Source organism: Eleginops maclovinus, chromosome 2 (assembly GCF_036324505.1).
Source record: "Eleginops maclovinus isolate JMC-PN-2008 ecotype Puerto Natales chromosome 2, JC_Emac_rtc_rv5, whole genome shotgun sequence".
Classification (NCBI taxonomy): Eukaryota; Metazoa; Chordata; class Actinopteri; order Perciformes; family Eleginopidae; genus Eleginops; species Eleginops maclovinus.
In genome coordinates, this window is record NC_086350.1 from 13177155 (window position 1) to 13202026 (window position 24872).

The following is a 24872-nucleotide window of genomic DNA, read 5'->3' on the forward strand; positions in this document are numbered from 1 at the left end:
AAAAGGCTGGCCTTTTATATAATGAGGAGATTTAAGAGGAGAGAAAAAAAACAAAATCAATTAAATTCTTCAAAAGCTTTGAAAATACATGTTTAGGATATTTTGGAAAACAAGTATTTTTATCTTCTAATGTATGCAAGGTAAACAACATATTTTAAAACAACAAATAGAGGCGTATTAATAATGAATATATCAAAGTCCACTCCTCCTTGATAACATATCTACACTAGGTGAACACTAATGCCACAACACATGTGATACAGTATGTGAGAAAGTTAGAAGATAGACTTTGACACACAGTATCTGGTCATGGGGAAAGTGGTCACATTTTTACTAGAAAGGATATGTATTTAAAGCAAGACAGGTGGTTGCCTTTAACAAGTATGCTTCTTTATAAAAAGATGCAATTTTGTGAAACTTTATCCATTGTTAAATTAACAGGATTTAAGATATTACACTGATGGCTGAGGTTAGGCAGATCACCGAACATGCTGTCTGATAAGTAACAATGAAACATCCTGAATATCACAATCCAAAGGGCTCTAATAGAGAAGGACTTCTCTCTCAGAAGAGCATAATGTACATTAGTGTCTGTAGAGAAAGGATAATCCCTTTTCTATTACTTTTCAGGACTTTTCCAAAAAGAAATTGACACATTATCGGTTCTTTTAAAGGCATTCATTCCTTATTTGCAGAGGTGTTGAAGGGTGAGTCACCAACGCCTGTACATTTTTTCCTATAATAATAAAAAAAACTCTATTATTATAAGATGTTATTTAAAAAAATATATATATATATTTTAGATTTTTGCTGATGGTATGTTGATTGTTATTCTAAAACAATATACAATTGCATAAAGAAAACACCGTAAATATTCAGAACAAAACATGTGAAGAATATTCAAAATTAGCATTGTTTAAGCACCACTTTAATAGATTACCTTTATTTATAATTGACTGGATGACAGCAAGGCCATGGTGCATGGATCCACTGTATTATTAAAAAGTTCTTATAAATTAAATACAAGTTAAGCTGGTACCAAGTTGATTACATATCACTGATGATGTGTTGAGTTGTGTCATTGTTTCAGACAATTTCTTTATTATGGCTTTTTTTAATGAGATCTTAAGAAAGCTGATGACAGTGAATCAACATTAACAGCATGCGAGTCAACTGGCTGATGTCATAAAACGTGATAAGCTTAGTTTGTCAACATATAGCAAGCATTACAGAGAGAGGAATAGATAAGACCATGGACAGAGAGAGAGGGGATGAGTGAATAGTGGATGGAGGATACAGACAGAGATGACTCCTAGAAGGTCACTCCTTTTTTGTAGTCAATAATTGACATTTAAACACACGTTTCAAACGTCACTGATAAAATTACGGGAGATAATGGAGAGCGAGCTGCTTACATTGGCATGCAATTATAACCATAATGAGATGCAAAAATGCAAATGTCTTTGTGCATGCTCCAGCCTCCTTTTGTGGGGTGCCGCGGCGTCTGTGGTGGATGATAGATGCCACGCTGGTGGTGGTAGACAGAATGGTGACATGTGGGAGTGGAAGCAAGTACAGAACAGAACTGGGGCAAATATGCCACACACCCTCACAATAGTAAATCCCATAACTGCCTTGGCCAATGCTTCCCTGAATGCTCTCGAAATCTATACAGTTAATTAATTACTACAGATGTTTGGGTTTTTTTCATTAATGGAGAAATACATGGTGTACAGGCCGTTTATGGCTGTTCTGCCACTCAGAGATCCTCAGAAATCAACTTTGCTTTAATTATCTTTATTTTGGCAAATATACTTTTTTGAAAAATGTAATCTTTAAACAATATTTTTCCTGATGCAGTGAAAACAATGAAAGTTTAATCACTACTAAGCTAAAGAAAATAACATACTTGTCATCCGTTTTTTTTCGCCATGCAAGGGCCTTTTTTAATTGCATCCTTTGTGGGAATTTTAATACACAGCATTTATTAATTTAATTCTACAAAAGTTATGTATTCGATTAACTCAGTTGTCTCTGATGCAACAACTTGGAGCATTATAGACTTTAAATACTGCATACTTTTATAAATACACTGCATAGATGTAAAAGCATTTGCTGCTATTTATCCTTAAAAAGTACAAATTCCTGTAGCCCTTCCCTTGTTTGTAGGCTCACCCTTTCCAGACCGGTCGCCCACCCCTCTACATCTGGAGGCTGATAAGAATGGAACACAAAACATGCTAGCAGTCATGCTGTTTGTTAGAAGCAATTAATTTCTCCGAGGCCTTCATTCCATTCAGGGTAAGCTTTTGTGCTCTAAATCCCACTATTCTGAGCTTCTCTTGTGCCACGTAGGAGGGTATGAGAGAGTGGAGGATCGAAAAAAGAGAGGGAGAGCCAGAGACAGAAGCTTTGGATGACAGATTATCTTGGGCCAGTTAAGCATGTAATTGCTCAAATGAGTTAAAATCCCTTCAAATATCTGTCTCTGCACCTCATCACACCACTTCATACACTCAAATATTTGACAATTGACAAAGATAAACCTAAAAAGGGGTCTTCAATAACCAGCTGCCAAGACTTCTTTTGCAGCTAAACGAATAGTATTTGCTAGACATACGTGAATATATTTTTAAATGGCAGTCCTGAAACCTTTAGCAAGAACTATGGTTTGCTTATCATAGCAAACTAGTGACAAAACCTTGAAGGCCTTCAAACACCTGGAGATGATTAAGGACTTTAACCATCAACGACAACAAAATATCTATATAACGCTAAGGTTGAAGTAGCAGAATGGATATGGCTTTTTTATAATGTTATATAGAGTAACAGACACAGCTGTCTACACATTCAAATCTGGGGAATGCCTGCCTTCCTCCTGCCAAGCTTTTTTCAAATAGCCACTGTTGCTCCAGACTAAGGCTGATGGATCCATGCCTTAGAGGGAGAGATGCTGCATGCCAGACTTCTGAGGGTCACAGAATGTACTGTTCTCTTGTGCTTTCATTCTTTTAATTTAATCAGTAGTCTAATCACAGCTTTACACTTATTTCCCCAACTGCATAACATCAAAGTCTTTGATGTGAATTGTATTTTCAATGGCGTCTATATGCAATTTGACAATGTGATTGTTGCTCACTATAATATGATATAAATAAATGCTTTCTTTTTATGTCAGCAATCGGTTTCTATAAAATATGTTCTGGATAAAACAAAGACATTTTCTGTGCACGTTGGAAAAGTAAATGTGATAAATTTGATGGGCAGGACTTGGACTTTATGCCAGGTGTATTTGGCCCTTGCCAAATGCCACCCTCAGAGCAGAGAGGGTGTCCTGCATTGCTTCCCTGAATGAATGCTAATGAGGGCGTGTGTGTATGTCTGAATGTTATTCACACCACATCAAACTGGGCCTGCAAAGAGGTGCAAAACTGGAGCTGGCAGCTTCCCAAACCAAAACAACCTGGAAGAATGTCAGACATTACATGTGCCTAGGACACAGTACATGCATGGATTATTGTAGAGAAAAAAAAATTATGAGCCTATATTATCATTGGCTCAGCTGTCACTAAAAGGTGGAGCTGACTCCTGGAAAACTGCTAATGTTTATGTAAGAAAATGCTCAGCTCTTTAAAGCCAAATACCACAAGAAAAATCATTAATGGAAAAAGCAGGAATATGATTATAATATTAAGTTTGGTGCCTTTAATGACTAGACGCATTGCCATTTTTTTTTTTTATTCCTGTCAAAGAAAATGTGGTTTTTGTTTTTTAAGTGAAAGTGACTACATTCTTCATCAGAAGAAAGTTTAGAGAAATTACACATCAAGAATGCCCTGCTGTGACAGGTTAGTAGGAGCAGCAAGTTGTGTAACATATTCTGAGTTTAGTACAACTAATGTCAAATGCATGAAGCAACAGTTTAAACTTAACTTTAACCCACTTTAACCATGCTTAGTGCAACACAAGATAGATTCCAAAACCAATTACAATCATTTAGGCTGGTCCACTTTGCTAAGGTGAGACGTTCTCTGGATTGGCTTCACATTCGCTGACAGTTGATGGTTAGACAAGGTCACTGGATGTACAAGCTCTCATTTAAAACATAGACACGAGAGCAGAACTGGGGTTAGTTGGGTCTATCAGAGCTGTCAATCAATTAATGACAATTATTGAGCAAGGACGCCCGTGGGAGGTGAGACAGGGAATGAGAATGACCATGAGGGAACAACATTGGGAACGGGACAAATTATGGAGATTGGAAAATAATAACCAAAACTGAATGATATTACCAGCTCATGCAGATTTCTTACTTCCCAGCATGTGTAAAGTGTGTCAACTGAGCACCATGAAAAGGATTTGGACCTTATTTTACTAATCAAACCACAGAATAAGAAGACATTTAATGACTGATTAGAATACCTATAAAATATCAATGAGTTTTATGAGCTTACCAACATTATGTGAGGTGTCAAATGAGCCATACATTATTTCATTAGAAAGAATGTGCTTGGTAAACATTAGAGTTCTCAGCATACATCTATAACCTAGCAATCCCTACTACAAAGAAGGAATAGCTCAGAAGGGACACTTCACATGTGCCAAACTGAGAAGGTGCTACTGCTGTGCTCGTACAAAATGAATACAGGACAGAGTCATGCTCGGTTTAAACTAGGAGACAAGAGGGAGAGACGAAAAAGGAGGGAGGGAAAGTGTTTTGAAATTCTCCAGCTGGCAGGCTTTAATTTTCCACCATTCTAATTAAAATGCAAATTAAATTTATAATTAGCAACCACAGTATCCGAGAAACCACCTTGTGTGCAGTCCAAACATATGGGGCAACCAGCGGTGGGCAGCACTGTCTCTAGGAGACAACAGAGGTGGGTGGTAGGCCTGGGGAGTGTTTGTCGAGGAGGGAGCTACTGATCACGGGCCGGGCTACTGACACGGGAGCAGCGCTGTTCTTTAACCTGCTCCTCTCAGCTGGGAGCCCTCTAAGCTCTCCGGGCACACTGAGGCAGGGGAGCACGGCCCAGTTTACTCTGCTGTCACTGCCGGTGTCGCAGGTCACCGCATGTGTCACCTCAGCTAGGCACAAGTGCAGTGACCAGCACTACCGGGGTCAGCTCCTCTAAATCGAAAGGTTTCTGACCAGAATTAACCTTTGCTGACTCTCAGATAATTAATTTTTCATGATGGCAATTCTTTGTAAACACAGCACTCAGACATTTCTTTACCCAGTAGCTTTCAGCTGCTGCAACCTCACATGGTGCAGGTGTTTTTGTGGCCTTACAATTGTAACATTGATCTGAGTGTTACTATAATATGTGGTGAGCTAAATTGAGAAGGGCAAAGTACAAGAAAAATAAGTTGTAAGAGTGCAAAGTGAACCTGGAAATGTCTGCAGCCAATGTTAAAGTTTGCTCTGACAAAAAAACAAAACACTTTCTAGACAATAATCAGGCAAGTTAATGGCAACAGGCATAGACTGTAGTTGGCCATCTTTTGTTGTCCACCACAAGTCAGAGCCAGGTCACTGTGGGTCAAAGAAACGCTTTCTCCGAGGTACCATGGCTTTTCTACTGACACTGCTGAAACAGCACCATCAATCATCCATCAGTTGTCACAGCCTGAAGCTGAGGTCAGAACAAATCCATGTCAGAAGAAAAGGCCACATCTTACCATGCGCCTTCGCTCAGCTGGACAGTCTGCCGGTGACACTGTGTCAAGAGACGACTATCCCACTCTATAGTCCTTCTCTCTGACTGACTGAGTCGATGAGAAGGTCTCATATGACCTCTTCAACGCCCCCATACCCTTGTCACCTGAGTTGGACCACCAACTTCCATTACGCAGTTAAGTGTCTTGACTATAAGACAGACTTATCTGGGAAGCTGTCAGGTGAGTTAACTCGCAAAGCTTTGGATAGACAATTGGATGTGGCCCTGTGTCACAACTGACACCATTTCCTCTTACATGCTGCTCTCCAAATGACACTGGTTGCTTTGCAGAGTCAAGCATTAACACACTGTCATCACTAATAACGTGCAGTAACAGTCATTCAAAGATACAGTATGGATATCAATCTAAAAACGATTGTTTTTGTGTAAATAAAATGTCCTTTTGCTGAGTTTTTAAAGTGTCCGTCGTGACAGGGCAAGGCAAGACATGGACTGAATATTTGGTGAGTTGATAATCAGAACACTGGATAAGCATTTTTCTTTAACCACACTGTTGGGTTGTGACATCTTCCTGTGGATGTGACTGGGCTGACACAAGACATACACAAAAGAAACTTCTCTGTGAAGATATCCTAACTGCAGTGGTGGACAAAAAAAGTCAGAATGATATATGGGTTAACCAAATTGACAGCCACTGTTGGACAAAACAAGGTTTCTAAATATAATCATCCATTGTTTTCTCCCGTAGAAGAAATGTTCTTGCTAGCTGTTTGGTTGTGCCACCTGTTGCCTTGTTAATCATGCTGAGAAGATACTCATAAATCATAACATTCTTCAATTAATCAAGCTGTCAACTTCTAGGTGAGAGGTCATGCATGGAAGAAACTGAGGTCATCGGTGTGGTGTGAAAGGGCCATGGTTGTGTGGCATCTCTTATTCTTGGGAAGTGTCAGTAGAGGAGCCAATGGAACAAAGGAGAAATCAAAGTCCAGGGGACACGGGAAAGGGAGGTGGGGGAGGAGGCAGGGGGAGCCACACCAGAGCCAAAGAAAAGAACCAGGGTGCGGAGCATAAAGCAAGTCAAATTGACCTGTCATTACATCAAGAGAGCCGCGCCAAGCCGCTACATTATCACACTCACCATACCCTTTTAGATGACAGAGTTCCCGCAACTTACCAGCTTCCTGCAGCACACCATTTGCATAATTAACAAGTCATTCATGTGTCATTCATTTGACTTCTATTCATTTGTACAGCTTCAGATTAAATAGCATGCACTGTATCTGGTAATTTCAACGAGTGTCAAATGATTATTACTCTAAAAACACCAATTAAAGTCTATTAGTAAGATATATTGACATTTCAAGACAAAGGGTAAAGAAACACATGCAATAATTTGCACAAAACCTTGCATTGTGTGTCTTGCATGAGCCTTTTAAGATATGCTTCAGGTTGACACAGATATGGGAATGCAGGTTCAACACTCCAAAATGCCCACTGGCAGAACTGGCATTTTCAGTGAAATTGTTGGCTCAGTATAGTACAGTACAGTACAGACAAAGACAATGTGATGTATCGGTGGAAAAAGTATTCTGATCCTTTTGTTAAACTGTAAAGTCAATAGTTTAGATATCATGAATAAAGCGCTCATTATGAAGGCAGAATGGACTATGTTATTTAAATTATGTTCAATTGTCTACATATTTCAAACAACTGGATTATCAACCCTATGCTTTCACATGTAAGCATTATTTTTAGAGCTCATTTGAAAGGCCTGTAATGTAAAACAATACAAGACAAACATTTGTAAATTACCTAGTGACTGCAGCTGTAATATTAATGTAATTTAGCGAAGAGTACAATATTCAGTCCTGAAATGTAGTTGAATAGAAATATGCTTTAACAACAGGAACACAAAAACACATCTGGACTGGATGCAAATAGATTAAATAGGGTGGGTACGATTGCCAAAAGCTATTTATTATCTACATTGTCCCCTATGATATACTCTGCCTTTGACTCCTGCAGCTAACTCTGGTATTGTATCTATTGCACATTGTTGTTATAATAATATTGAAAAAAGCTCAGACATGCCTCAAAGATGATGCATAGTATGTGAAGGTTTGAGCTCTAGAAATAAGACAATTGTAAAAAAAAGTGAAGTTTATAGAAATATAATGGCTACTTTGTTAGGAAAAAAAAATGCATTCACGCAAATTTATGTAGTAAAAGTGCACTGATCCTTTTCAAGAAGGAGAATAAAAGCACCCTATTACCAACTCATCACACATTACTGACTGGAAATTATTCTTAACATTACCTTCTTCTCCATTTGCCTCATTCATTTTATTAAAAGGATGCCATTTACAGATACAAGCCAATCTTTGCTTGTGCTACACTTCTTAAAAGCAAGTAAAAGTACTTTAACCCTCAGCACATGAGGTCACTCTTTCTGATAATTACAACATCTGTAATTTCCCATCTTAATGTGCTATACATCATGGTTGAACTTTACCGAGCTCAACATGTCAATCTGCTCTATGTATTTCCCTTTGCATTAGTGAATTTGAATGACATTTAAGTCTCACAGACGTTGTTACCAGCCTGTCACTACCCACTCACCCACCACCTTAGAATGTGCAAGTGATTTTAGTCATTGATTACTAAGTGTTTAGAGTATACGAGTGTATCCGGGCATATTTAAAACATCTTTAATGAGTCCATGTTACCACTTAAGTCAATCACTGCTCTTTAGTTTAAATGAGAAAAAAATGGTGCCAGGATTTTAGAGCCACAATGTCTACATATCAGGGCACACTTAGCATTAATTATGTAAAAAAAAAAGAGCGAGCACTGCTTTTTGTTTTTTAAACTTGAACACATGATTTTAAATGTTTCACCTCAGCGCAGGTTTGTAATTTTATTAAAAGAAAAAGAATAAGGAACAATGGTTATGTAGCGTATATACATTTTTACTATGAAGGGCATTTATGCACCACTGCCAATAGGGCTTTTTAACAGTTTGATTAAATGCTTTAATCAATCACAATCCTGGCCTGTTTATTAATCACTTTATCAAGCAGTTGATGCATTGCTGCCTTTAATGGACTCCATTTATTTTGATTTCTCCGCTCTTCATCTTATCGAAAGGGCTCTCCCAATCTGGACTGATAAAAGGGGGATGCAAGTATGGCTGGCTGTAGTGGCGAGAGCTCAGACAAGCCAGTCCCTTAACTTCATTACAATCACTCTGCGAAGACTTAACCAATTTATTAGTGGCAATATGGGCCCTGAGCAATGGCTAGGTAAACCACAAAGCTTAGCTCAGATAAACAGGCGCCCATTCATTTGTCTCCTCACCTGACACCTCAGTGATGTATGATCCTAATAAGATTAATATCCCCTGGATTTATTCCCTCTTAGTCCCTGCAGGCATCTTTTAATGTTACTCCTCAATGATCTAAGACTGTTTTTCAACTTCCATGTTGTAAAGATGGAGTGTAGAAATGTAGCTGTTTGGATAAATACTTCAATCAAGGCTGGATGTAACACTTCAGACATAAATGTTTTATTGCACAGAGACCATGAAGCCTGTTCTTACACTTGAACCTTGAATGAACATTCTTCCCTCCCATGGAGAGGCTGCGAACACATTTCTAAAACAGAAGCTTCTCTCACAATTGCATTTCAAGTTTCTGTTGTATTCAATAACGCATTAAAGTAGTCATTGAACCTGTCATGTTCTGGTCAGAAATGACCACAATTAGCAAACAATCCATCTCCTTTTAAGCCCCCTCCCAGCCAACCCCCGCCATCACCCATCCACCACAACCTCTGGTTTGGATTCACGCACAGACTTTCTGTCTCGTCCATATTTCCCCCTGTCTGCCCTTCAGCTTCTCCTCTTCTCTCTATTGTGCGCTAAAAAGCTATTGTCTGCATCATATGAAACTCTGTTCGCTGTTACGAGGCAGCGGTGAAAAACATGAGAGTGCACAGGTTTGGAACACTGAATAGAAAATTGTACTTAAGTGGTCTTCTCTTGCCCATCACCTCTACCCTCTACCCTCCTCCACATGAGAAGGGCTGCCGGGGTGGGCTGGAAGGGGAAGCCAGCAGGGCAACAGCAAACTTGAAAGCAGCCAACATTTGCAGCACTCTTGAAAAACAAGCATTTCACACCTGAAGCCTTTCACGCAGGGCCTCGAGGCATCCCCTTCAAGGCATTTAATTGGCTATTGCTTCAGAGCTCGTTCAACATGCCCATTATGGTGAGGCGACAAGCAGCCAAGTATGTCGAATGAAAAGGGTCCTTCTCCCAGATGGGCCTAGTGGTATTAAAAACTGCCCGATCACTTCTTGCTGTTGACTGGCAGAGGTAATTCAGATGTGTACACATCTACAAATACTTACAATGAAAAGATTGAACTGGATAAGACAGAGTAAAAAGAGTGGCCTTCAACAGTTCTTTCTAAACTAGTTACAAACATAATAAGATGTAGAGATCATGGTGTGATAAGTATGATATAAAGAAAAGCACATACTGCATAGTACCACCTTATTCTATGACAGATAGCTGCTGCAACAAATGACCCTCAGCTTCAGCAGTCCTGTTTATCAATGATGACATTTGAACAAGCTGTGAAATATGTCCTGGGTTGGTGAATACATAAAAATACCCTGCAGCATGCCTCCACACATCAGACACTTTGATCACTAACACTTTTTCAAATGAAGACATTTGAGGCTCCTAAACATATATTTCATGCTTTAATCTCAGCCCTGGGACGTAAGGCTCTAGGATATGATGTTCCACTTTTGTTTGGCAGTTCTACCTCAAAGATATGGTCCTTTTCCTTCCCTGTGCCATCTGCCATCTGAAGTTTCACCCATATCAGCCCGAGGCATTGGAGCCCTCATTGGCAATGTTTTTCAGGGCACCCTGACTCCCCATGGATGGACAGCCTTGGGGGAACCAGATAAAGTAGGTGTTTAGTCTCTGGGCTGCTGATGAGGAAGGGATTGGCTTTGAGCTAGGTTGGGACTCATGGGAAATCTGGCGTGCAAACTAATTACGTTGTGCTGCCAAACTGCCTGTGATTATAAAATGGAGAGGCTGCGAAGGTGGAGCTTAGACTTTATCAATTGCCCTACTATTTTCTTTTTACAAGAAAAAACAGCAAAAGCTAATGAGATTATTTAACGAGATGTTCTTTTTGAAGGATGACTTGTCTTGATTTTAAAGCAATTCTAAAAGGCACACAAATGTATATATGTAATTAAATAAATAAACAAATCAGATGTCCTCAAATTTAAAAGTTGCTATACATAAAAAAAAAATTGAAGTCTCAGGATGGCTCAATAACAGCTAATGCCTAATTACTTCTGTCATGTTTCCCCACCTGCCTGTCACACTTTTGGAGAAAGCCACTTAAAAAACAGGTTAGTTCACAAATGATCTGCTATATTTGTATTAACGCCTCAGCTGGTGGCACAGACGGCCCCTGAAGACACACACCAGGCAAATCATTATAGGTACAATGGGCTACTAGTTGACTCCCCTTTTAATGCACTAAAACATATTTCAGGCTTAATATCTGATCACACTACACCACCTGATTAAAACGTTTGATGTGCTTTACTTAACGCAAGTTTACTTAAGATTCTAAAAATATTTGTCCTTTTCTTAAAGAATAAAGTATTTAATTTAAAATGACTTGCCAAGTTTCTGATTTGTTTCCTAAATTTAAAAGCCGAAAACTCAATATTTAACACTTAATGTTGCTGTTGTCTTTTTATACCTGTTTTGCAAATACTAATCATCCGACCTTCGAAGCTGTGGATAAGATTTTTTGCGGTACGTATTTTCAAAAACCTTTGTGCACATGTGGAAGGTTGCAATAAAGAGCGTAGCAAGGATGCTTATAATGGGAGATAAATCTTCTGGGTAGCCCCTATTATTTTTATTACATTATGTTCCATTACATATGAATGTGCTTAGCAGATGTCTCAACGCATTGTGACTTACATAACTTATATCCTAGCTCCTAACCCATTTATACAGTGGAGCATGTCACCAACTGAGATGAGGAACATTTGTCAGCCCACAATGAAGCAATATCATCCTTTAAAATAACTTCACTTATTCTTTCTCCCTCATTCCCTTGCTTGCTCTTTTCTCTCTGATAGGAGACTCTGCGTCTTGCGGGTTAAAAGAAAGGAACTGATTTTATAAGGGAACTGTAGGCGCAGTCATGGATCTAATCATCACGGGGGGATGCAGGTAACATCAGTCAGTGACATGGAGCAACATGATATCAGACACGGAATAGATCACTGTCTGTGTGGTATACATAGCACCACTCTTCATGAGACCTCATCCTTCAAAGGGGCAAACTGGTTGTGGTTAGGGAACTGAACTTGGAACAAGAGGGCTGCAGGTTCAATATCTGCAGTCAGACACTGAGCAAGATACTTAACCTGAGCTGCCTCAATGAACATCCCAACTAATAAATAGACGGCATATAAAATGTCAGCACCACGCCGGCAGATAGTGGCAGCGCAATAATAACACACAGCATCTGCTAGGACTCTGCATATTACAACATATACAATCTAGATTTATATAGAGCAGAACGCATTTCCTGAAATATGTGTATAAAATACCTTGTTTTTTATGTTGTCTAATTTGTTTTATGTTTCAGTATTAATCTAAATAGTTTTAATTCCTCATTTATTACAGACACTGTTTAGTTTTCGTAAATTGTTGAAGTTTTGTTTTGTCTCTTTTCGGTTATCTGTCTTGTTTTACTGTGTTGAGCAGTATGAGCTTTATTAATGCATGAAAAAAGTTATATAAATGTATGATATCATCATCTGTTATTGTTATTATCATGTGAATACCTGTCTGATGGTTAAGCCCTTGGGTAAGGTATAGTCTATTTTCTGTACCTCGGCTCTCAAGCTTCTGTTCAACGTTCACAGAGCAAGGGGAAAAAAATCAATAAACCGACAGGACAACTAGTCTCAGAGGATTTCACTGTGGATTAAGAATAGAGGGAAAAAAGGACAGAACGCAATACTGAGATTGCATTATGACATTATTATCAAAATCCTCATTGATTACTGACGTGTAAAAATAAAAGGTAATCCTACAAGTAGTAATTGAAACGAAATCCAGCAGCTCACTGTTCGACTGGGAATGATAGCCAATGACATGACATTAAGCAACGTGAGACAAGGGGCAGTGGTTTAAGTGATCTGGCAGGCGGTACGATGCCCTCCTGTCAGGATCGATCAGTCCTGCTGAAATTTAGAGCAACACTCTAAATTGGTCTTAATGGTGTGTTTCATCCTCCAGTCTCCTCCACACATTGACATGGAGCCAGTGTCCTTCATCACGCCGGGTTCCTGCCCTCCCTTTCAATCTGGGCATACCACTGATCTCTGCTCTCTGAGGAGAGAGAGCAAATCGGGCCAGGGAGCACCCACAGCATCGAGTGGCTTACATCCCACCTCGGAGAGTCAGGAAGGTTCCCCTTTTAAGGCGATAAAATAGCCTCCAAAATAAGCAGCAATTTTTTGATCAAAAAACCCTCCTTTAGGCATGTGAATTATCAAATGGCATGGAAGAGCATAAATAGAGTCACTAATATGAGCTGGCTGTGTATATCGCAGTGGCTTCTGTCTCAGGCTTTAATAGGGCAGACCCATAAGAGGCACAAAAAAAAGAGAAAAAAGAAAAGCCCTCTCTCTATGCCCCTTTCCCACTCTGTTGGAAAGTAATCTGCTTACATCATTAGGCTAAGCTTGCTGAAACAAATTACCAGATGTTGTGTTCCTTTTTCTCTCGTCTTTTTGTCAGCATTTTAAATTACTTTCCGCCATTTTTCCTCACTAGCGCCCCCTCCTCTCCAACACCTCTATACAATAAGGCCATTTGCAAATAAAAAAACAATTGGAAAAAAGGAAAGTCCCTCCCGCTATTCACAACCCCTATCTGGTTCTGTTCACGTCCTTCCATTTTCGGCGATCCAGTCATGTAGCGGCTAATAACCTGAACAGAGAGGAAGAAAATACCGGGAAAAAGGGAGAATGAACTGAAGCAATTGAGGTCCCCCACCCGCGGTTGCACTTGGTAGGGATTTTTGAGGGTCTAGTTTAGCTTATCACATTATAACCCATTTAGAGATAAAGACATGTCCCAGTGCTTATTATAACTCTGTAGCATGCTGAGCATGCAAACACATATTTCAATCTGCCTTCCTTTTAGATATTTCTAAGAGCAGATGTAATATTAACTCCAAAGTCAATACAGAATAATTAGGCAATGTGTGCAATGTCCTTGAAATACATTTAAACTGTTATATTGATATTTACATTTGCAATTATATTATTATGTTTCTAATCAAGAAATAAAGAATATTGTTTATTTGAAATGTAAAAAGAAAAGGTGCTTTGTTCATCAAATAATAAATGAAAGATCCAAGTTATCATAATCGTAAATATACTGTATTGATTTGGTTAATTAAAAGAGTAACATTCATACTGTGACCTCAAATTATTCTTTTTAAAAGTTGTGGATGATATTATTATCATTATTAATATGAAAATAATTGCAATAATAGGAATACTGTTTTATTTATTGTTTGATAAGTATATAATATTGTGTTTAGTTTTACATTTTGTATTGCTTTACATTTTTCTTGAGGTCCTAATATAATTACTCTTCTCGAACGCACCTTGTAAATTTACAATTCTTTACAATATTTCTAAATATCTTGCTTTTCAGAAGCAATAGTGATAAACTGGAATTCAGTCTTCACAATACAACATGGCCCTGCACTGTATTCGACTTAAAGAAAACAGAGCCCAACAAAGCCGAAAATACTGCCCGCCTGGCCCTGACCTTATTTTCTCGACACATAAAAGAATACATAAACAGATATATACTTTCAAATCAAATTGCTTGTGTATTTACCTCTTATCAACCGCCTGGCAGCAATTGTGATTCATAGCAGTCATTTAGGTGATAATGCACTCATTCACTACACTAACAAACACATACCTCCTGGTTATCAGCGCGTCGGAGTCGGTGCAACGCTAGTCGCCAAACAGGAGGCATAAAACTCAAGATGGTGTTGATTGATAAATTGACAGGTTAATTTTCGGATGGATAATGAGAGTAAGACCCTGAAAGATGGTAGAGAGAAGTCTCGGGGCCTTTGCTCTACCTTGGATGCAGTGCCATCTATCTATTACTGGCAGAACCACAACTAGGAGCAGGTATACTCAGGCCCTGCCAAATGTCTGTAGCATCTAGGTTAAACAAGGTCTCAAGCTAAGTATGAGAATAACCTTATTTTATTTCTTAAGGACACATTAAGCACAGCTTCACAGAAATTATAACTGATTAAATCTGCACCATGGAGTGTTTAAAGAAGAACTGTTCAGAAAAGAAACTGCAATGGTTAAGACTACAGAAAACATTTTGACTTCTGATTCTACATTCAAATATAAATTTCAACTAATTTATATATTATCTACACAAAATTCTTATAAATCTGAATTTATAAAGGCATTATTTATTGTACAAATGTACTAACCTTAAAAGTGCATTCATAAAATGTGCAACTTTTCCACATATTTATAGTTGAACATTTTTGAAACTTCTTTTTGACACATGTTAGACAATACCATAGATTGTGATTTAGGACAATACTGTCATTTTCTACGTTGCAATTAGCAAAATTGCATGTGAACGAATTGAAAAAAAAGTAGACAACCCAACTCTGGAGCTTAATTAGAAGACAAACTGTTAGAGTGGAAGAGAGGGTTTAACCAGAGGTTAGAAAGGTTTCTATATCCAACACACATTTCTACTGCTTGTCACTGCAATGTGCCAAGTCTGCAAGCACTCTAATTAAGTCCTCAGCACCTTTACTCTACAGCTATTCCCCATGAATCAGCATACAATGTAATGCTAATCAAATGCCACTATTTTACTTTTCAGGCCTAATGCCCATTATTTCTGTCTTACTGTACCTATTAGTGAATATGTGTGCATCTTTAGTTAACAAGGCAGACACACAGATCGCTTCCACACAGAGAAGTGTGGAAGCGATCTGACATTGTCGGTTCAGGAAAAATACTTTACCAATAAATCAGGAAACCAAGGACAAAAGAAAAAATGAAATACAAATTCTGAATATGACCATTTCCATTTTTACATTTAAACAAAGAAATATATGAAAACTGGAACTCCTTCATAAAATTACAAACCAGTTTAGTTGACTTCAGAGAAATTGTTTTTGTGGTGACTGAATGCAATCATTTATTTATATTCTAGTACAACAGGACAGAAAGATGACCCATTTTTTTTCTTTTTTTCTCATTGGCTCTTGTTTGTACTGAGGCTTCAAGAGACCCTGGTCTCTTTTGGATGTGCCTCGATTGAATTTCCTGGCACATCATTCTCTTTGCTGTCTCCTAATAGTGATACAGTGGAAAGGGGGAAAAAAAGGAGGTTTATAATGTATCTAATAATTAGTCTGAAAATCTCTTTTATACTGAATTTGTATTATTTTTTATATGGCATAATTTCATTTATTTATTATCAGGTTAAGGGCAGAATGTTAATGTTACACTAGCCAGACTTCTTGTTGTTGTTGTTGTTGTTGTCAGAAGCAGATGTTTTTTTTGTTTTAATCAAAGTATGTTTAATATTCTGTCCAGCCGTGAAGAGAACACGCAATGAGGAACAATGTGCATTTAAGACAATAACAAAGTCTCACTCTCTGTGCTTCAGTGAAGCAGGAGCAGCTCGGTTTAGTTCAATGTTTGATAAAATGACCACGACTATGAAAGAGGACAACACACTGTGTTGCCATGGATGTAGGATAGAGAAAATAAGTTTAGTTTTCTGTAAGCTACACTTTATTATCAATACCAAAAAAAAAGAAATTCTCCTTTTGATAATAATAAAACATCTGTAAACATAGGGTCTAAACCCTTTAACAATGATATTTTATAATATTCTATTCTGAAAATAGATTTCTGCTATACTAAATAAAAAATCACGTCTTGCCTCTTTTGAATTGTTTTAAAACACGCATTAATCTAATTTATAATTTAAGAGCATCATACAAATCTAATTAACCTGGAAAAACTATTTTAAATTCTGGTATGCACATCTACAATACTGTTCCACAACCATTTTCTTAAGGTGCATTTTGTCCCGTATTGTTGAGATTGTGAGCAATTGTGATGAGAAGAATACTGTCTTAGGGTGTCATTGAACTGCTGAAAATGCTGCCGATTACCAATAACCACATGGTCACAACTAGGGGTGCCTCACTCCTCTCATTCATTTGAGCAGTATTCTGAGCTCTGACAGACACAAGAACGAAAGGCAGGGTGCAGAGGACAAATCTTGGGGGGATTCACCTCATCCGAGACTCCAAAGCACCCAACAGCTTGATCCTGTGTCACTCTGAGGGCAAGGCTTGGCTCTCCCTTGATTTGCCTTTGAAATCTAAACGTTTAATTGTGGTCAATGAAAAGGGTTCAAGCAAATGAATGGTTGAAGAATATGAGCGGAGGGAGGGGCTGTAAAATGAGTATACATAAAAAGTAAGAGGGAGGGGGAAAAAAATCAAGAGGGAATAATGAAATTAGGGATGGGGCGAGAGAGAAAGAGAAACCAAGGGCTGGAGAACTTGAAGCACTGACCCCTATCGTCCACGGTGAAAAGCAAGAGATTAGAAAGTGTTTCATGCTAATTTCCATGGAGATTTCTGTAATTTCTCAAAAATTACTTCTTCCCGCTTTGATTTGTCCATACTGCCTGGCCCCCTGCTAGTGTTGTCGGGGTGGTCTGCTCTATCATGCCTCTGCTCTCGTGGGCCCCTCGATGGCCCCTCGCTGCGGCCAGCCGTCGTGAGATTACTGAAGCGGCGCTGACGTCTCTATCAGCTCGCGCCACCGTCATGCCCTCTCCCAACCCCCCACCATCACCCAATCCCTTTCCCTCGGCCGGGTTTCCTTGTTGCCCACCCACCACCAACCCGCCCTCAGTGCAAACTCTTATAGATCTGTCAGATGATGGCTTCATCGGTTCGCGCTGCTCCCTGCAAACTCATAACAGTCTTTCTTACACTCCCTCATCAAGTTCTCTCATCCCCTTCTGGAAACCTGCACTAGCAGAAAAATCTCTACCCCCCCCCTCCATCGTAGACTGTTTCACCTTTTGCTATCCCTCAGCCTTCTCTCTCTCTGCCTCATCCTAGTTTGTGCTTCTGCCTGCCACATCAAAGGAGAACCAGGGGTCACAGAGCCACAGGCATGGAATATAAATGCAGCCAACTGCGTGGCAGTATGGGAAATCAATCCTCTAAAGATAGCTCCATACACTTCATCAGTCTCAGATATGTATGGTAACATATATACAATTTCACGGCCTTTTGTGGAGTGTATAATACACAGTGTGTCTTAAGACAACTGTATTTTCTGTTAAATGTTTCTTTGAAAATAACAATATCACAATATTGTATGAGAATACATATGTACATGATTAATATGAAATAATTCAAAAATTAATATCTTACATTAAAAAAAAGAATGCATTAACACAAACTTGAAACTCCCTTTCTAAGAGACAGTCTGTGCTTGTGTGTGTGAGGGGAGTAGGCAAAATAATCCATAAGAAAATACATCTGTGAAAAACACCGCAGAAGAAATATGTAAACAACTTTTGTTGAAGGTCCTGAGCTGCATATTCACGCCAGCATACACAGGTGATGCTTCCTGCAATTTGTCATAATTCCACCCAACTTTGTGTTAAGCACCTGTGAAGCAGTCTGGCAGTCGAGGGGATGGTGGCAAGAAATATGCAGCCAAATGATTAAAAAAAAGAGACATGACACAGAGCAGCAGCAAAGCCATTGTTATGAATTCTATAAATCTTGAGGGATGAATGGGAAAAAAAGTGCGATTGCCAGACACTGAGGTCTGAGGCGCAGTTCGATGTCTCCGTGTGGGGGCGACTGGCTCTGGTTGCTTAGCATTAGTATTAGATAAACACTCTGTCGAAAGATGTCAACGTCTCCATTAATGCCAGAGCTGCCACACAGGCTGTGCTTGAGTGACACAGTGTTTTGTGGAGTGTGACAGGGGTTGTAAATGCTAACTCTTTCTGGCTGCATCTCACAAGCCTGCTGAAGCCAAACCCCGGCGACACCTGGGAGCGCAGAGACACTACACTTTGACACTTTATGGAAAGGACACATGTTGTCCTCTGGGACATCATAGCATTTACTGTAACAAACCAATTTAATTCCGACTTATTAAAAATCATCCAAATAAATAATGAATTCAGTGTATAATTGCTATTTCTTTTCCAAATACAAAGCTTATTCGGTTTTTTGTTTACTTCATTTTAATTTAATAAACACTGAGATTGAGACAGTTTATAATTCATAAGTAGAAGACAAAGGGCTTAAAAATCTCTGCTCACTAATCACTCTGTACCAACCACGAGCAGATTAGCCTCATCTGGAAGTGTGGCTACCCCAAAAGGCTTTTCCATCGTCTTTACAACCGCAATATGGAAGCTGTGTGTTCAGCACAAGTCTAATGCACTTAAAGCATGCCACAAGTACACATACCCAGCCACACAATGAGCAGGATATGGGTTTTTCCATGCTTTCACAATCGGACAAAGGAGTTTTCCAGTCACAAATTATGCAGGCAGCCGTATTCCAGTCAAAAGTATTATTTTGTTTAAAAAAAGCTTAAAATCTTATCTCCAGTAATGATCAATGATATATTGTTGAATTAGAGTAGCTATGTTTATAAATATATCACCATAATATGAAAATGTCGAGAACTAAAGATTTATAAACAGGAAATAAATGACCTTACAGAATGAAGTGCAAATGCTAAGATATAAACCATTTTTAAAAGTACGTAATCTCTAAACCCGTACAAGAATTTTGAGGGATCATGACTACAGGTTGATGTGTGTTAAGGGAAAAAAAAAGTAGTAGCTGAGCAATAGGAACCAAACTGCAGTTGTTTATAAAGTTCATAGAATATTTCATCTTTTCCTCCAATACATTTTGCAGCCAGAAAGGTTGAAATTTTTATCAGTCTGAGTAAACAGCATGGAGAATTAAACTGCCTTGAGCTCAATAATACTGGCCATGTAGGAGCTGCAGAGCTGTTGTGGAGGCTGGAGGGCTGGACAGTGTACTGTGCTCTTTCCCCTAATGCCCTGTCCATTGATCTTTCCCGTAACTACAGCTCCCCACAGAAACCCACACAATCTGTGCAGAGGAGTGCTCCTAGGCACCCCCCACTTCAAAGGTGCATATTTACTCTTAGAAATTTAGAGAAAGTGCAGCTGTGGATGCATCCTCCAACCTCAATCAATGATAGGGCTGGTCCTCCTGACCCCCCCCTGCTGGCTAATAAAGTGCTTCTTAGGCTTGGTGGTTTCTCTGGAAGCCTTGTGGGGTTGGTTCAAACTAGCACTTAGGTTTGTTTCCATTGTCTCTTCTCGAAAATTGATTTTTAGAGAAATACTTATCTTGTTGCTCCACAAAGTTCCTGAGTGAATTACTGTAGACAGTATTTTGTCCCTGATTTTATTTTTAAATGTTGTAAGTGTGGCATTTAATAAACAAAATAAACAAATAAGAAGTAAATCACCATCGTCTGCAGAGCCTGATTATAAAATGAGGCTGAACCACATGTAACCAAAGTTTTAGTACTTGATTTTTTGTTTTGGCAGAAAACTTTTACATTAGCTATAACCTCCAGCCAGGCAAATGAATACCTGACTGAGTATTTTTGACCCACATTCTTCCAGGGCAGTTTAACAAATGGAGCTGAACAATGTTTCATTTAGAGGAGACATACAACATTATTTGTTTTTTGTGTGTATCCTGACACACTTCACATTATTAAAGTTGCAGTGCCCTGAAAATAATCTTGGATAAATAACCTTAATTTTGAAAATACCAAAAAAGATTGCTACATTCTCTTTAATTAGCATTTTTTCAAAGAATATGCATTATGAGTGCTTAAGATGCTCTGTTTTCCTGCCTTTGCCTAAAATATTTCATGACGGGACGCACATTATCATAATAGTCAATCTTCAAAAACAACTGTGTATTAAGACAGCAGTTAAAATAGTACTTCTGTTGAAATCAGACAATCAAAATCTTTTGTAATTAAGCACAGCGATATTCAAATTACCGATAATTCAAGCTACTCCATGCTGCTTCCTGTCCCCTCTCTGCAACAATTAGAAAAATATGTCAGCTGTGATTTTTCTTTTATTTCACTTTAAAGTGGCGCTGTAGGGGATTTATTCAAAAACATTGACATTTATAACTCTTCCCTGGAAGAAATGCATTCATTCTCTCCTCAGCAGGAAAAGCTAAGTTTTAAGTGGCAGGAGTAAAGGTCTGAAGCGATTTGCATATCTGAACCACAACGTAAAAACTTTCTTTTGACAATGCAGTATTCCCTGCATTTAAATGACCATTTCTTCTGCATAAAAACTCAAACTTAAACCCAAGAAATAATGTATCTTACGGTGACATTCATGACTGCACATTGATACATATCATTTTGCACGATGAGCACAGTAGGATGAAAAATAGTGACCTTGTGACAGGATTGTCTCACATTCATCATCTCATCGACACGTATGTCTAACAGGCATTTCCTTATAGCGTTGATTACATTCCTAAGTCTTCCACAATGGTGTTAGTTCAGAAAGCAGCGGAAAAAAACTTGTTTCAATGTCATTAATCCTAACTTGTTTGGACTCTCCCACACATCTCTTTTTCTCCCTTTTTTCTCTCTCAGGCACATACTTCTGCTCTCACTCTCTCTGCCGCGCTAACATGTTGACAGCAGTTTGTTAGTAGGTATCAGTTTTCAGAGAGCAGGCTGAGAGGGATGTGGTAATCATCTCTATCTCCGGCTGCTTGGCAGCGTTCCCCTCGGCATGCTGGCAGACACTTGCCATTGAGCAGCTGTCAGGCAGAAAGGGTGTGGGATGTGGGCTCAAGATACACAGGTCACGGTCATTTCTTTGCAAAAGCCACTGAAGCTAAAACCTTAAGTGGCATTTGAGCTACCTGCACTGTCAGTTCTGACACTCACAACACTAACAAGGAGACCACCGGTAGAGAGTCAAACTCGATTATGCCTCCCTGGTGGATTTACTTAATATAGCTAAGCTACGGTCAGACTTTTTTCTATAAGAGTAAGAGAGCACATGCTTTAAACATTACGAGAGCTATTCTGCAGATACGTAAAATGTACTGCTGTCTCTGAAACATACATCAAGGAGTGTGATCACTCCCAGTAATTAATATAAATGATACAAATAAAAACATGTAACTCTAAATCACAATGAGAAAGTCATTTAATCAATTCTTATATATTTCAAAAAAATATCAGTATAATATAGATAGTTGATATGGTGTAAGGGGATGTCATCGCGCTGACATTTTTTTTTTTAACAAAAAAAACTGGATATATACAGAAAATATAATAAACTAAGAAATACATGGGGGATTAGTTTTACTATTAGAGTACAATTCTTAAGCAGTGAATGCATTTTTCTTAGATTTATAATTGCTGGTAATTCTGGTTGAATTTGTATTCATTGTAAGTGGTGTAGTATATAGTGCACAGTCCTGATAAGCTTTTTTTGACTTTTGCTATCTTATAATAAATGGCTGTACATAACATGTATTTATGGTAAAGGTGGTAAACTGATTAACTGCCAGTTGAAAGACAAGGGTAAAATACAAAAAATAATTCAATTACACTTCAGAAATCATTGTTATTCCTCAAAAGATGGACTTTGTGTATGCTACTTTTTTACATGCCAGGATAACAGTCACGCTCTTTATCATAACAATTGTTCTGCATTCATTCAAGGCTGTTTTTATTTCACAAACCAGAGCCCCTTAGTTTATGCTGAATTATTTAGAAACAAAACTAATCAGCAAAAAAAATCATCAAGTTCCACAAAAAGGTTAGAACTTTAAACAAAAATGCTTTGAAAAGTAGACTTCCACGGCTGCTGCAAACTGAATTGTGCTTTATAAGTTGCAGGCTCTCACAACCTGGACCTGTGATCTTTAGAGTGATACCCTCAAGTTCATAGCAACAAATACACTCAATCACTCAGGGAGATCCTTAGTCTCTCTGTTGGCCAATTACTGCTTTTAAAAAGCCTAGGGCTTCCAGGAAACTTTGACTCCTGGAAATAAAGACCAATCTGAGAGAGAAACATTGCAGCTATTAAAATCTTTATAATTCTGTAAATCACAAGTGATTTGTTTTGCCCCATGGCTTGTTCCGATACATCCTTGTTGCTATTGCAAAGGGCACGAGGTGACGGCAATTCAGGAGAGCAAGCTTATTTTTACAACTAAGCTTAGAAAAAAGGGAAGCCTTTTTTCTTCTTCTTTTTGAGTGCAGAAGGCAAAGATCTCCTCTGTGTCATAATTGCCTGAAGTTAGAGAGTAAAGGCTCTGGACTCCTGATGTTACTGTGGGCCTTTCATCAGGGGGGTTGGAGTCAGAGCTGCTTTAAAAGATCAGGCTCTCTGGAGGATCATACTCTGTTTTTATTTATGTAATAAAAGGATTTTTAAAAGAGAGAAAATGATCATCACTTATCTACTGCTGCACTAAATGTTTCCCTGATTGGTGCCGTCATCGTTGGCGTTTGCTGTTTTTGTTGATGATTAAGGCTCCCATTATTCAAAGCAGATTTACGTTTTCTCAATAATTTCATTTTTTAACTTCCATATTAAGTATGCTATACTGATTAATTTTGAGGATGGATTCTGAAATTAGCCTGCTTATTCAAATAAAGTGGAAGCCAAAAGTGGTAGAGAGGATCATGCAATTATGAGTAAAATCACTCCAATTAAACACTGCCATGTTAACTTTTAGAGAGCACACACTCCACATAATATAATTACAAATTGGGAGGAAAAAATGGAAAAGAAAACACCAACATTATAGAATGAAGCGTTTACAGTTGATGGATTCTCAAAAAGCTCTTCTATCCTCTGGTGCTCAGGGTTAAGAACGGCTCTCCTCTGCTGCTGCAATGCTCTCCCTCGCAACGGCATCCCTCCCCTTTCAGGAGAGCAAGGCCCTCTGGTACAACACAAGGGCCCTGACTGAGGACGCTTTGATACTTCAGCCTCTGATCACCACAGTATCCTTATAGCGCCCAGTTGATGGACGAATGGGTCATAGGAAGGATGTCCAAACCATAAATCAGACAACAGGGGTGACAGCACACAAAATAGGTGAATTGTCCTTGGGTTCGCGATGCTGGCGGCATCCCTTGTGTCCCAGAGTCACACCACCCTTTTTATTATTTGGGAGCGAGTCAAACTGATGCCCCACCAGCTATTCTGCCCTCCCCCTCGTGTGTTTCCCTTAGTCTTGGAGCCTGGACCCTGCTATGAACTGTTTCCAGAGTCAGTTACTGGTGTAATTGAAAGTGCTTTGTCATCGCTTTCAGCCAAACACTGATGGATGTGAAGTTGAATGAGGTTTGGGTTTTAGTTATACGAGTGAGCCTGTGTGAGATTTATCACCAGAGGCTTAAGAGGCTACAAGGGACCATTAAAGCACCACCGCCATCTACATCATAGTGAACTGTTCATTATTATTCATTAAAACAAAATGCCTTTAATATGTCTACTTTCCCCATGTGAAAGAATAACATTGTACATACATGTTTTTGATGACTGTTGGAAAAACGGTTAAGTTGCCTAGTTTCTTTAGTCTGGCGCAATTAAATTTGGATTTAAGAAAGTGGAGGCAACATAAAAAAAAGTAAGCTGGCCTAGGAATTCATAAGAAAGGAATACATAGTTCAGCACTTTTTCAAAGTTTCAGCCAAATCAAAGCTCAAGAACGCCTCTTTCTTTCAAGTGAATTGTATTATTCTTTGTCCTTTTCAGCTTTGCACTTTCGAAACCCACTATAGTGATTTGAATAATACATATTTTCATAATTTGAGGTCAGTTATGTTAAACGTATATCCTTAATGTAAATATCCACTAAAACCACCAGCAGTTAACATATATTTTCTAAATTAGTGTGGTCTAGAGAAACCTATGAAACAATTTAATTTCAA

The 24872-nt window shown here is 38.6% G+C and overlaps 1 long non-coding RNA gene across 1 annotated transcript in view; it reads right to left on the reverse strand.

The window, feature by feature from the left end:
• Positions 1 to 24872, reverse strand: part of LOC134884135 (uncharacterized) — a 64433-nt gene that overhangs the window by 23595 nt on the left and 15966 nt on the right. The gene's annotated exons all lie outside the window — the stretch shown is intronic.